Source organism: Aristolochia californica, unplaced genomic scaffold (genome assembly GCF_029961685.1).
Source record: "Aristolochia californica isolate CCGP_79_NKW_82.1479 unplaced genomic scaffold, dmAriCali1.0.hap1 SCAF_2, whole genome shotgun sequence".
In the NCBI taxonomy this organism is placed as follows: Eukaryota; Viridiplantae; Streptophyta; class Magnoliopsida; order Piperales; family Aristolochiaceae; genus Aristolochia; species Aristolochia californica.
In genome coordinates, this window is record NW_027181881.1 from 34,380,174 (window position 1) to 34,395,556 (window position 15,383).

Here is a 15,383-nt window from a genome sequence, read left to right on the forward strand (position 1 = left end):
CATACCCAGGTTGTTGCATATAAATTTCTTCTTTGATGTCCCCATTCAAAAAGGCCTTTTTCACATCAAGTTAATATATGTGCCAGGAAGAGTTATGTACCAGAGATAATAACACACGTACCGAGTTCATTTTTGCCACTAGAGAGAAGGTTTCCTCATAATAAATTTCATAATATTGCGCATAGCCATTAGCCACGAGGTGAGCCTTCAGCCAAGCCACAGATCCATCCGGATTGTGTTTCACAGTAAACACCCATTTCCAACCAACAAGTTTCTTTTCTAATGGAAGTGGAACTAGAGCCCATCTCTAATTTTCATAAAGGGTCTACATTTCTTCATCCATTGCTGCCTTCCACCCGTATGTTTGAGAGCCTCCTGATAGGGACTGTGGTATAGATATGAAAGAAATAGCAGAGAGAAATTGACAACATGCAGGGGACAAATGATGATGAGACACAAAATTTGATATGGGATGAGACGTAGAGGGTATGGTGCATGATCTGAATTCAATTCTTTGTGAGATAGGATGAGTATCATATTGTGGGCCAAAAACAATTGGAGAAGATGGACTTACTTCAGTGGGATCCGTAAACTGAGCAGGTGTGGTGTGAGCCGGTGTTTCGGGGGGCTGAGAAGTTTCTATAGCATGGGGCACAACCGGTCGAGGAGAACTTGGTACTGAAGATAAACCTAGAGGTGCATTGTCAGAATAGTATGGAGAGTCTTCAAAAAAATGTGACATCCTTGGACACAAGTAAACGCTTAAGAGTGAGATTATAAAAAACATAACCCTTTTGTGTATGAGAGTATCCTAGAATGATACACTTGATAGATTTAAGATCAAGTTTACTGTATTTTGCGGAGGAAATATGGACAAAACATTGACACCCGAATATTTTCAAGGGCAATGAAAAGGGATCATCATTTGGTAATAATATAGAGTAAGGAGATTTATTACCAAGAACAGAAGATGGTAGTCAATTTGTAAGAAAGCACGCGGTCAGGATTGCATGAGGCCAATAAAAGTATGGAATTTTCATGGCATATATTAAACCTCGAGCTACCTCAAGAATATGACAATTTTTCCGTTTGGCTACACCATTTTTTTGAGGAGTGTAGGCACATGATGTTTGATGGATATACCATTTTCTTGACAAAAAGAGTCAAGTTCTTTAGAAATGTATTTTTTGGCATTATCAGAATGAAGTATTTTTATGTTCTGACCAAACTGAGTGAGTACCATAGCATGAAAAGACTTAAAAATTAATGGTATCACAGAACTCTCCTTAAAAAGAAACAACCAAGTGGTACGAGTGAAATCATTAATAAAGGTAATAAAATACCTGACTTTAGAAATATTTGCGACGTTCAAGGGTACATCGGTATGAATTAATAAAAATGAAGTAATACTTTTGACTTCTAGATGAGGTGAGTATATACTCCTTTGATGTTTACTCGGTTTAAAAACTTCACAATGAAACTCGGACCTGACTTTAAGAGTAGGAAACATATAATGAAGAGATTGTGAAGATGGATGTCCCAACCAGTTGTGCCATAGCCTTGTCTCATTTTCACTGGTGGAAACAGTATTTATTTTTGGCACATCCATGTAGTATAGCCCCCCTTGTTCATGGCCTCCACCAATCACCTGCTTTGTTATAAGATCCTAAAGTACACATGAAGTGGGTGAGATGGTGATAGAGCAATTAAAATACTTTATCAACTGACTAACAGATAACAGATTCAAAGGGAAGGTAGGAACAAATAGAATATCATTGAACGGAAGTGATGGTGTAACGAAAGTGGATCCTTTCCCTTGAACCTTGGTTTGAGAACCGTCAGCTATGGTAACAAACTTATGTGAAAGACACGGAGATACAGAATGTAATAAACGTCTATTACCAATAAGATGCTCGGAGGCTCCGGAGTCAATTATCCAGGATAAATGTCTGAGTTGTCGTTGGCATTATAACATATTTCTCCATAGTGACCATTTTTTCCTCTGTAACTCCTTTCCTAGTAATAGCATGTATCGATAGAGTGGCCATATCTCCCACAATGAGTGTTTTCTTTCCACAATTTTTCCATGATTTTGATTAGCCAACTAATCACAATGGTATAATTTTTTAACCATTTGTTATAAAAAAATGTCTTCTTGATCAATAGGTGGTCCACGGTTGGTGAGATAACCAAGTAGGTCCTTTGTTATAAGAAACCTCCGAACCGATGTTGACCAACTCATAAAATTTGATACCCTTCATAAGGGTATTGTGGTAATTCTGAGTATACAACCTTTTCTACTCACATTTTCTTTATCAATAATAGGCCCTTCAACGAAAATAATTCTCCAAAAAATTCTAATCAAAATATCCAAGTAGTATTCTTCAAACAACTTGGTGCATGGAGAATTTTAGCATTGATGTTAAACAATCATTATTATGATTTTTTTCTGAGTAAATAACCACTCATAATAGACTCAATATCAATCTTATATATTAGGGGAATCTAGCTCCCACAAAAAAAATTTCAACAATCTGATCATGGGCTGGTCTCGGTTAACAAAAATTCCAAACCGACAAAACTGCTTTGATAGGTTCTTCTAGATCGAGAGGCATTCATATCCACAATCTCATAGGATGAAAAAAATTTACATACTAATTTTTAAATCATCTTCTAAATCTGGAAACCAGTAACATGAAATAATAAAAATATAATGAAGGAAACTTATCTCAAGCTTTTTTATCTTCCTTCACAAGGAGCCTTCTATGAGTTGTGTTGATCATATATTCTTAGAGCATTCCTTTTGATGTAGGATCCTAAATTTAATGCTCTGATACCATGTTAAATTTAGGATCCCTTTTCCAATATTCCAACCAAGGGAAGAGAGAAAGAAAAAAAGGAGAAAAGGGGAAGAAGGCTCTCGGGTAGAGAGAAGAAGAGAAGAGGAACAAGGTGTGCACCAAGCAATGAGAGAGAGATTTACTCAAGATAAAATTGTAGAACTTGATTAATTCTGAATTACAACACCTCTATTTATAGTAGAGGAAGTGATAGAGTCCTTATACAATTCACCTTTAAATCTCCTAATTACATTCCAACTCTAACTCTCTAAGATAAGTCTACTTTGAAAGGATAACACAATCTAATAGAGTTCTAATATAAGTTGAACTATAAATATTCTTCAATAACATGGAAATAAGGGAGGAGGTGAGCTTGAGGTCTTATCCTTGTGGGTCCCACATGATCTTCCAGCTCATATTTATAAGATTCCAACTTGTGGTATCTTTGTGGGTCCCACTTGATCTTCAAGTCTTCTAACTCATTTCAGCTTGTGCTTCTTATCTTCTTAACTTATGCTAACTTGGATGAGAACTCTTCTTGACATCCCACGTCCTCATGGTGGGTCCCACCATCTCGTGCATCATGGTTGGTCCCACATTGTAACAGACGTCGATGTTAGTTCGTTTCTCCAACGTGGCCTTAAAGCTTACTGGGCTTCGTGCAACAATAGCGAAAACTTAGACTTTTGCATAAACGGTAGCAGGATCGCCATGAATATCCACAACAACATTTCTCCAATCTCCAGATCCAGCTCATCCTTCTCGCCAAAATTTCTAGCTGCCAAAGTGTACATGATCACGATTCACGAGTCGCAACAAAAGCACTTGAATCTTGGACCGATTTCTTTTTTAGAAGAGGCCGTAACCGCTCGGTATGGAGCCAGTGACTATGTTATGGTCCTGGATCTAACACAATGATTTGTAGGGAGGAAGAGAGAAAGAAGAAAATCAAGCCGAAGGGAAGATTGAAAACCCTAGGTTCTTTGAAGAGAACGCACACCCCTCAGCTCGTTGAGGAGAACTCAAAACCCTTGTTTACTCTAAATCTACTTGTTTTTCTCATTACTCTTACCCCTTAAATAGGGTTCACCCTTACAAGGTTCAAGATAAAATATTAAAAAAATACCCTTGTGGCCTATTAATTTTTTAACTGAAATAAAATAAAGTAAATTAAATAAAAACAATTAATTTTACTCTAAATAACTTAATAATGTTATTGTGTTCATAACATTACACCCCCGGGAGAAAGAACTTGTCCTCAAGCTCGAAGGTAGAGTCTGCTTGCCCTTGCCGATGTCTCCACCTGTTTCCAAGTAGCATCCGCTGTATCTAAGTCAGCCCTCTGAACGATAAGACTGGAGCATTCCACCTGAGAAGCAATTTTTTTTTATCGACAATGCCAACATCACTTGTTGTAGCACACTCCAATACGGTTAAGCACCTAGCCAATACTACCCCTAAATTAACTTCAGTACTCAATGTTTTTGTTTCTCATTACTCTTACCCCTTAAATAGGGTTCACCCGGTTAGGGTTTACAATAAAATATTCTAAAATACCCCTATAAATAAAATATTTGTAAAATACCCCTATAACCTAAAACTAAAATAAAATAAAGTAAATTAAAGAAAACAACTAAAATAATAATGTTATTGCATGCATAACATTTAAAGTTATTGCGTGCATAACATTACACCCCCGGAAGACGAGCTTGTCCTCAAGCTCGGAAGTAGTGTATGCGCAAGTGTCAACCGCGGTATCGGAGAGCCTCAAGCTAGCGAAAGATTTTTTATTTTCCCAAGTTGACCCAGTCCGAGTTGGCCTGGGTTGACTCGGTTTTGGAAGCCCGGTCCCGTGCGTGACTCAGCTTCCTGCGCTGATCAAATTTGCCTAACTTAGGAAAATTTGAATCGGGAATCATCTTCCTCCTTCGATTTGGCCGATGGGTCTTCTGGGAAAATCGGAAATCTTCCTCATCCTCATGCCGATCCCAAACAGAGCGGACGTCGGACATTGCGGGAACCTAGGCTCCTTCCTTCACGGCACTGACTAAGGCGGGGGACGGTCGTATGCCATCCTCATGGCACCGTACAATGCAGAAATTTTATCGACGGAGTCTCCTGCTGCTCCGGCGGTGAACAACAACCCTTGAAGGCTTCGTCGCTTAGAAATTTGCCAAGACAAAGTGCTCACGGAAATATTTCCTGGTCGGAATGGCTGGAAAATTTTCCCTCTCTTGTTCGGAACGGAGTGTGGTTTGTCGTGAGTAGGGGAGGTTTGATTTACGGATTTCAGAAATATCTTCCGAAAGGGCGAGCTTTCGGACTTGAGGGGGGACCTGGAAATGGTCTTCTGTGGGTGTCGCCGAAGGGATTTCGTGATATCCTTCCAATTTGGGACATGTTGAGTCCCCAATTTCAGAGGTCGTCGTCGCAGAATCGTCGTCGGTGGTCGGCGCTAGTGGAGGTGAGGGTGGATGGTAGTGCTGAGGCGTTTGGGGTGAATCTGGATTTGAGGTTTCCCCCAAATCCTCCACAGGAGTCTCAGCCGATAGACAACACAAAGTCAAAGCCTCGGTGTTACCCTTTTTCCCGTCAGAGAGTTTTTCCACGGGATGCCTCTCTATACCTCTTCATTCGCCATAATTTCTCTCCGTCAGAGATATCTTCTGCGAGGAATGCCTCTCTGTACTAGGTCGTCAGCCAATATTGCACCCAGCCAGCACGCCACATCTGTATACTTTTCGGCATGTCACCATCTTCAGCCATTTCACGGACTTGTCTGTGCATCACCAAATATGGGTCTTCGATGGGCATCGTGTTCCTGCTCTGATACCAATTGTTAAGCACCTAGCCAATACTACCCAAAAGACCGGCCTGGTAGGTAGCGGGAAGGCAAGTACTTAACCCAGGACCATAACACATGAAATCAAATGCAGGAACTACTTCCTCATACAGTGCCTTCACCGCATCAGAAATTGCAATAGGTGGACCTATGCCCATTACAGAAGGGTCCACGCCAACAACAGTAAAATTCCTGAATACACCAGAATCAGTAATGCCTTTTGCTCTGAAACTAAGCTTCCAATAAAGAGGATTTCACCAGCACCATCACCTACTTGGCTCGAGTTGCCAGCATTGGTCATGCCATCCTTCTTGAAAATAGTCTTCTGCTTCACCCGGTCGGACACAAATGCATTATGAAGGCAGCCATCATCCATAGAAAGTACAACATTTTTCTCCTCCTGATTTTTAGTGTCAATGATCTTTGTAGCCACTGATGTAGTTGCTGTAGCAGATTGCTTTTGGGAGAGAACGGCAGAAAGGTCTTGCTCCTGCTTGGTGACACCAATTCGATGAAGAACATATTCAGAAATAATACCCTAAGGAAGAAAATCTGGAGCTTGCTGGAAATTCTTTATCATAGGGTGGATTGAGCCTTCCTATGCCATAGTATATGCAGTCATCGAATTTAATCCAGCTCCCAGTCCTATGTCATCGAAGTCAGCTTGTATAGCTGCAGTAACAGCGGTAACAGCCTGAAGGCTAGAAGAACCTCTCTGTTTCATAGTTATGATGGGCACCGTTTCTGGAAAACCAGCATAGAATGCTTGCATCCAGTAAACCCGCATGCCAACATGGGCTGGAAAACCAGCAGCATCGTGTAAGTATCCATGACGATCTAACGTGGCTGCAGACAGCAAATTGTGGAAGAACCCATGAGCCTCTTCAGGTGGCCTATTAGGTGCTTATTTTGCTGTATTGAGAACAGCCACCCTGCAGTCATATTTTTCAGTCGGTGGAGCCCGGCCAAGTTCACCACCTTGGCCAACATGCTGCATACATAACATATAAATAATAGCCTCTAGGAAGGGCCAGTCGCCTCTAGAGTTGGTAGCAGAAACGTTGCTGTAATTCTGTTGATAGGACTCATGAAGAGCATTTAGTGTGCTCTGGTGAATTGCTATAGCCGCAGCAAGGAAGTTGGGATTCATGGCCTCTGGCAAGTTGATGCCTTCCCCTTGAAATAGAGTGCAAAATCTTCTCTGCACCTCCCATCTAAATTAGCAGCAGTGTGCTCAGCACTACCAGTGTTTTCAGCACAGTTTTCTGCACTGCCACTGTATTCAGGACTGGATTCTGCACTGTTTTCACAGCAGCATTGTTTTCTTGGCTGTCTGACAGCACTATTTTGTAGACAGCAGTCAAAAGGACATTTGCTCCATGCAACTCTACCGTGTCATGACCACTTACATGTTCATGCATTTTATCCTTGTTCCCATTGCAGCACACATTCTCCTCCTCCACATTCATAGATGAAGAAATGCAGTGCCACCAACAGTCCCTTGTTCCACTGGAGGACCCAAGTTTGCCGCTGATGACAAAAAGTCAGTTTTTCCAAAATGACGAAGGACACCTGCTGCATCCAAATCCTGACTCTTAGTTTGCATTTTAAGATGTTTTGCACTTTTCTTCACTGCAATAGCAGCAACAATTTTAAATTTCAGCATCATTCAGTCTCAAGAGCTCCACGAATGGCACATGCAGTTAGAACAGTAATTACATTTGTTGCTGCCCCTTTTCGGCCAGAATTAGCTACATCCTACAGAGGATTATCTATTGTGCCCACAAAAACAGATAATTATGCTTCATAAGTCACTACTGCTTCTACTCACAGTGTTGTCAACACTGGTTTCTACAGTGCCACAGTCGCAGCACAAAAAAATTAGTTGAAGAACCCTTGAGTGTAAGCACAAGCTGTCCATCTTGATAAGTGAAAACGTTCCTCAGCACCATCAGTTGTGTCCTTAGGTGTATTAGCATCTTGAACTTTTATAACACCACTCTCCATAGGTTACAACACTATTTTTGATCCAGATGAAGGAAAACCACTGCAAAGGCTTAATCGAAAAGCCACCCCGTTGGTATACACATGAAGAATATTCCAAGCCAAGCTGTTTTCTGAGTTTTAGGTGCATTGTTATCAATAAATGGAGCCGCAAGACTTATAAATGAAGCTTCTCAAAAGCCAACCAACATGCAGCATATGACAATGGACCAAAAGTCAAATGAACAACCACAACTAGCTACAACTAAAGTCCAGACTGATAATTCAACCCCAATAAGCCTAAATGGATTGTGGGTCTTTGCCAATGATGCAAATATAGGTGAAGCCACCGGGAGTCCAACCATAAATGGATGATAGAATACCATCAATAGTAATAAAAATCATCCCCCACATCATAGTTTCCACCTTTTCCAAAAAACCCAAACTGCTAAGTAGAGAATTGCTGTACTTCCCCTTTCTGCCAGGCATTTCATCATACAACTGCTTGTCATCTTCCATTTTTCTTATCTCCTCTAGATTATCTCCAATCCATCTATCTATTGGAGCCCCTTTCTGCACTGTAATAACAACCATAGAAAAATAATTCGTCCTACTATTCAACCCAGCCACAGAAAAATAATTCATCCCCCATAGAATTCTCTCGACCATTACCAGAATACCCAAAAAAATTTCATCTCCAAATTTTCCCACGTTGGCTACCTTCTCATATTCAAAACTCCCACCTGATTGAAAATTTTCCACAAACAGGGCCCGAGCAGGTCGATTCCGACGAGGTTTTGGACAATTTTGGATTTGAGGTTATAGACTTTGATTTCAGATTTCCAGGCTCCCTGCTGTTGGACTTCGGCTCTTGATTTCCCTGCACGGAAATTGTTAATTTTTCTTGGTCGTGGCTTTTCCTCCCATCTGAGACAGCATCTGCTCGGGACTTTTGCTCCACGACTTTTCTCTCTACTGCGGCTCCTTCACGCATTGCTGCCATTCCCCTTTCAATTCTGTGGAGTTTCTGGTTAATAATTGGGATTAGATCCAATTGTTGCATGATCTGATCAAACCTTCTCTCGTTTTCTGCCTATGGCTCTTTGTGCGCAATCAGCCCTCAGATCAGCAACTCTCTTAACTCCCCATTGCTGTAATTCCCCATGTTACGCAGCTCTGATACCAGTTGTTATGGTCCCGGATCTAACACAAGGATTCGTAGGGAAGAAGAGATAAAGAAGAAAATCAATGCCGAAGGGAAGCTTGAAAACCTTAGGTTCTTTGAGGAGAACACACACCCTTGAGCTCATTGAGGAGAACTCAAAACCCTTTTTACTCTAAATCAATACTTGCTTTTTCTCATTACTCTTACCCCTTAAATAGGGTTCACCCTTACAAGGTTCAAGATAAAATATTATAAAAATACCCTTGAGGCCTATTAATTCTTTAACTAAAATAAAATAAAGTAAATTAAAGAAAAATAATTAATTAGATTCTAAATAACTTAATAGTATTATTGCGTGCATAACAGACTACCGTAATGGTGGATGTCTATCTTGTGGTCGGTGACGTTGAACAGATTAAGCACCCCGATCGATAACCAGATCCAGAAGCAGTTCATGGGCGAGTGTTATGCACACAAAAAAATTATTTTTTTTATTATTTTTTTTAATTTACTTTATTTATTTCAATTTTAGCCACATGGGTATTTTTGGAATATTTCATTTGTAGGGGTATTTTTGTAATATTTTATATTAAACCCTATCAGGGACCCTATTTAAGGGTATGTGTGGCTTGGAACCAAGCCAGCTCGAGTTCGGCTCGGTGCCGGCTCGATTCGATTCGTTATCTATCGAGCTTGAGCCGAGCTTGAGCTCTGAAATCGGCTCATTTACCTTAACAAGCCGAGCTTGACCGAAGCCAGGTTGGGTTCGTCGGATCGCAAGCCGGCTCGAGGTGAGTTGGGAGCGGGGGAGCGTGAGCGAGAGCGAGGGGGGGAAAATTTTCCTCCCCTCGTCACCGTCGAGCCCCTCCAGTTGGTTGTTGTCACCACCTCTACCGCCGTCGACAGCTGCTTGTCGGCCACCTCTGTGGCCTTCCGTTTGATTTCTTCATCTCCTCGCCGTTGCCTCTATTTTTGTCGTCGCCGCTTCCGTCACAACTGTCGCAGCCGTCATCCCCAATGACAGGTCCTCCCTGGCGTCGTAACCCCCTTCCCTCCACGTCGTCTCGGCGGAAAACCTTAACCAGTAAGTTCAGGGGAGAAATTAGGGGAGAAATAATCTCCCCTTCCCCTACGCGAAGATGATTTCATACGTGTGAAAGATCATAAAGTAAAAAAAAAAAAACTTTTTCCTTAAACTCTCCTTCCTCATAGCTCTTGAAAAAAAATAAAAAATACAGTTTATAGAAATAAGTTTCAATGAACTATTAGTGTCTCATGTTTTTTTTTTAAATATTTTTCTAATTGAAAATTCTTATTAAAAATCATCTAATTTTCTAAGTAAGATTTTCCTACCAAGATGGGGTAGAAAACTGTATAGAAAATTTTTGAATAAGTATTTAACAGTTGATGCTGTAATACCTTTAGCATGAAGCAATTTTCATTGCAATTTTATGTTTGACATTTTATTTGATTAAAAATTTATCGATAATTATAATAATATATTAGATTGATTATTAATTTTTATTTATTTCCCTAGAAGAGGCAATAAAAGGTCCATTTAACTTTCCTAAGAAAATTTTAAAATATTTCTTGTAATTTTCTAATAAGTCACTAATAGTAATAGGATTTTATTTAAAGGTTTGTTTTGGGAATATGTATCATAGGGAAAATATTTCTAGTTTTTCCTAGAATATAAATTTTCATCTAGGGGCACTACGGAGGCCATAGTAAATTTATGGCCAGATTCAAAAATTACAAAACAAGCTAGACAACAAATGGAGTAAAAAAGATTAATACTGGTGTATTTTAATCCATTATTGAAATTCAATCCTGAACCTCCCCTATCATTATTTTTTTTAAATGTATGCATAATTTTATATATAATTTATTCAAAGCCACCCCTATGTGCGAGATCATAAACAAGGAAAAAAACTCTTTGTCCCTTCCTCATGGCTCTTGAAGAAATTGAAAAGATATTTTAGTAGAAATACGTTTCTAGAGACTATTAGTGGTTTTTTCAATAAATGTCAAAAATGACATTTTTAATAGAAATATAGGAACCATTAGTGCCTCATGTTTTTTGAAAATATTTTTCTAATTATAAATTCTTATTAAAAAATCATATAATTTTCAAAGTAAGATTTTCTTGCCAAGATGGGCCAAAAAACCAAATAGAAAAATTTTGAATAAGTATTTGACAGTTGATGATATAATCCTTTTAGCATGAGGAAATTTTCATAGCAATTTTGTGTTTGACATTTTATTTGATAAAAAATTATCGATAAGTATAATAATATATTAGGTTAATTATTAATTTTTATTTATTTCCTTAGAAAAGGTAATAAGAGGTCCATTTAACTTTCCTAAGAAAAATTTAAAATATTTCTTGTAATTTTCTAGTAAGTTTCTAATAGTAATAGGATTTATAGTTTTTATTTGGGTGATTGTAAATTGATAGTGATATTTCATTTAATTTTTTTGTGTTTGATTATTGTATGGAGTTTATTCATAATGTTATGCATTGTATGGAGTGTTTAGACTATTTTATAGAGTGTATGGAGTGTATAAACAATATCATGGAGTGTTTATGGAATGTATAGACAATTTTATGGAGTGTTTATGGAGTGTTAATGCAGGTATTATGTATATAGATTATGCCCAATTTTAAGTAGAGGTCATGCCGAATTTTATATAAGTATTATATACATAAATTACGCTCAATTTTAAGTAGAGGTCATACCCAATCTTATACATGTATTTTATATATATATATATATATATATATATATATATATATATATATATATATATATATATATATATATATATATATATATATATATATATATATATAAGTTATGCCCAATTTTAAGTAAAATATATGCATAATTTTATATACAATTTATTTTATATATATTTTTTGAAAAGTTTTAAATGTATGTTGAAGCTCGAACTCGATTAAAATTTTTGGCCTCGATCTCAATAAAAATTTTAGGATCAACACGAGGTTCGAGTTGAGCTTTGAAGCTTGTCTTGAAATATTTAAATCAAGCTCGGCTCGAACATAGGCAGGTTCAGGCTCGGCTCGGCTCGATGCCACCCCTATTTAAGGGGTATGAGCAATGAGAAAGGGAAGCATTGATTTAGGTTAATTTTAGGTTAAACAGGCTTGGAGCTCTCCTTACGAGTTCTAATATTTTCAAGCTTCTCTTTGGCTTGATCTTCGTTTTCTCTTCTTCCTCCCTATGAATCCCTATGAATCCCTACGAATTCTTGTGTCAGATTTGGGATCGTAACAACTGGTATTAGAGCGGGAACACAATGAGCCATTCTACATCCCCAGAAGAATGGATGGCGATGCACAGAGAAATATCTCTAGAAGAATGGAAGGCGATGCACAGAGAAATGAGAGAAATGCGGTGGATTGGCATGGAAGAGAAAAAAATATGGGAATGGCGTGCAAATTGCGTAAAAACATTTCTTGTAAGGAAGTAAATGGCCGCCAAAAACGTCATACGACCTCAAATCTCCGATCATGACATATGCGCAGAAGACGCAGACGCTGTTTTAGACGAGTAGAAAGGCCAAGGGCCGGGAAATTCCAATATTTTTTAGCACAAAATACACACCAAACTACATGCAGTCGATTGAGACACTGTCTCGGATGGGTAGGAGACACCAACAATCAGTGAGCGCTCTGTCTCTCCAGAATGACATCAAATCCTTTCCCAATGGACGTTGTGCGTCTCTCCGAACCGAAGACGCAGAGAAATCCAAAGCCGAACACTAGGAAGGTAATACAAATCCGAACAAGGGCAATTCCGAAATTGCCGGCACTGGACGATTTGGGGGCGACCTCAATTTTGAAAGTGGGGATAAGGGAAATCTCCTAGCAGGAATGTCCCACTCAAAAATCCCGAGTAGGGCAATGGGACACAGAAATTTCGAACTCAAACTACTTCTGATCACGGCTAGCAAATCTTCCGGTGACGGTTCCGATCAGGACACAGGCGGTGAAGACCCAAAGGGCTGCCCTTGACCACCGGACACGGAGGAGGCTCTGTCGGCGCCATCGGAAACAAGTTCGGTGGGATTGGACTTCCGGCCCCCACCTCTCCATCACAATCTCTCTCTCGGCAGTCCAACGGGGAACCATTTTCATCGTAATTGGGGGTAAGCTGCGGAAACGCCTTCGATTTTTAGATCAAAACATGTCTTTCAAGGCGTCGATGTGGCTCAAACGGGTTGAACAGTAGCAACACTCCTAGAAAATTAGAAACGAAGGTTCTCTGTGTCGTGAAGCAGAGAATCAATGGCCAATTGATGGAAGTTCGGATTGGGGGTATGCAGTTCGAGATTAAATTTTTTGGAGGATGCCGGAATCCATTGAAAAACTTTTTTGGGGACCTCTGATTTTTTTTTGGGTGGCTTGGTTGTTCTGTTGCTGCACACAGCACTAGTGCGTATGTTCGTTGTCCACTTGACACTGTGCGACTATTTAATTTTTCTCTTAACGAGTTCACCAGCAGGGTGAATATCTTGTATATAATTGTGCTTAATGGGATGCTCCTGCATGATAATTACGTCAATTTTGAGAAGGCAGCAGCAGCTGCTCTAACTGTTAAAGGGCTTACTTTTTGGGGTCCCATGTCTGTAGTAATGCGAGACAGCAATGGGACATTCCCATGTTTTGGATTGGTTAATTTTGACAATGCAACTGCAGCTGCTCTTGCCGTTGAGGGCCTTCATGGAAAACACTTTGATGACAAGGAGTGGGATTTTGGGAAGGCTCTGCAGAACTCAGCAAGAGAAATGGGATTGAAGGGAAGGTTTGAGCAGAATAATTTGGAGATGTTGACAGGTACCCTAACATGTACTTGAAGAACATGGATGACAGCATAGATGCTAAGCAGCTGAAAGAATTTGCAAGTTTCCAGTTTATTGTCTTAACATCTCCTCGAGGAGCATTCATTGCAGCACTGGCTGTTTCATTGCTTCTGTAGTTAAGATCCTCTCTTCTTACAACAGAAAATGATCCTACATGTCTCCAGCAGTTAATGAATTTCCCTGAGAATTTCGACTTGAAGAAAGTTATAGACAAGGCATAGTCATTCCAAGCTCTAACACTGGAAGCTAATACCTGTTCATCTCTTTCCTTCAGTATTTCTTGTGCAGTGAAGCCCACATTTGCCAGAGGTTGCAGTCTTTCTTCTGGTTCAGCTTCCCCTAGAACTCTTCTTAACTCTTTACCGGATAGTTACTAGAATGAGATATGGAGAGTACTCAACCACACCGAAAATCCCTCTAATGGCAGCCACAATGACCACTTTCTCTATGGAGAAAAAAAGGGTTCTTTAGGTAAAGATAGACCAAGTCTGCGAGAGCAGAATCAACACCTTCTTCAATTAAGAGTCAGAAAGGAAACAAGATTTATCGATTTCCTGTTAGGGGAAGGCTGTTAGCAAATTTGACTAGGGAACTTGGTGAGTCAGAGGCAGAGGATTAGAAATCGACTTCCAATGCAGTTTCCACCAGTAAAAATCCTCTCTCAGTTGATTTGGAAAAAGGATTTCGGGGTGGTCCAAGTGTACAAACTGGTGATCAATGGAAGAGTTACAACGAGGATCCAGGGATTGCCGAGGAGATGACTCGGTGCTCCTGATTTTGCGACTGTGGCACTGCAGAATCCAGTGTTGCCAACAGTGCCGCTGCTGCACCCAAAACTGATTATTCAAAATCAATTGGACCAACTTTATGATATTGGATCCACCTTCAGAGCCAAATTTATCCCACAGTCAGTCTCACAGGTTTTGGGAGAGGCTGTTCAGGGAGACGAGTTCATATTGCAAATTAGATGTTGGATTTGTGTGCTCACGTTCCGGAATACTATGGATCTGCTCAATCATCTCCATCTAGAGCATACAATTGATAGGAATGGAGAATTTCCTTGGGAGGTTGATACGTATCTGAAACCATTCATGTCTGAGGATGCATTTTTGCATAGTTTTGGCGGGGACGAAGATGGCCAAGATGAATGTACCCCATTAGTTCACAGAGTGGAACTCCTGAGAGAGGTGGTCAATGTCAAAGATTTTGCTGGGATTTGCTTGAAGGATGAGAATGTTCTTGATGCTGTTTTATATGAACTTGATTGTGTTCATGGGACCTTCAAGAAGGTACATGTCTATGTTCATGAATTTCCAATTGCTGGTAACAAGGGCCAAAATGTTATTTCAGGAAGTGGCATGTCGGGGGTTAGCTTGAAAGATTTCCTACGTGGGAATAGAAGGATAAAAGTTTCAAGGTTTCTTCTGCAAATGTGGCTGCCAGAGAATTCAAGATAGTACACGAGAATTATTTTGGTGTATACAGTTCTTTTGGAATTCATAGAGAGATGATCAGTGACAAGGTGAGGACAGATTCTTATAGGGCAGCTATTCTGAATAATCCTTCTCTCATGTGCCATGCCACAGTTCTGGATGTTGTTTGTGCTACTGGAATTCTGAGTTTATTTGTAGCTCAAGCTGGGGACATTCTTTGTGATTTTGCAACT

The 15,383-nt window shown here is 39.7% G+C and overlaps 1 pseudogene; it reads right to left on the reverse strand.

The window, feature by feature from the left end:
* Positions 1-5,687: 5,687 nt before the first annotated feature.
* On the reverse strand, positions 5,688-7,151 carry LOC137954996 (3-ketoacyl-CoA thiolase 1, peroxisomal-like; annotated as a pseudogene).
* Positions 7,152-15,383: the final 8,232 nt, after the last annotated feature.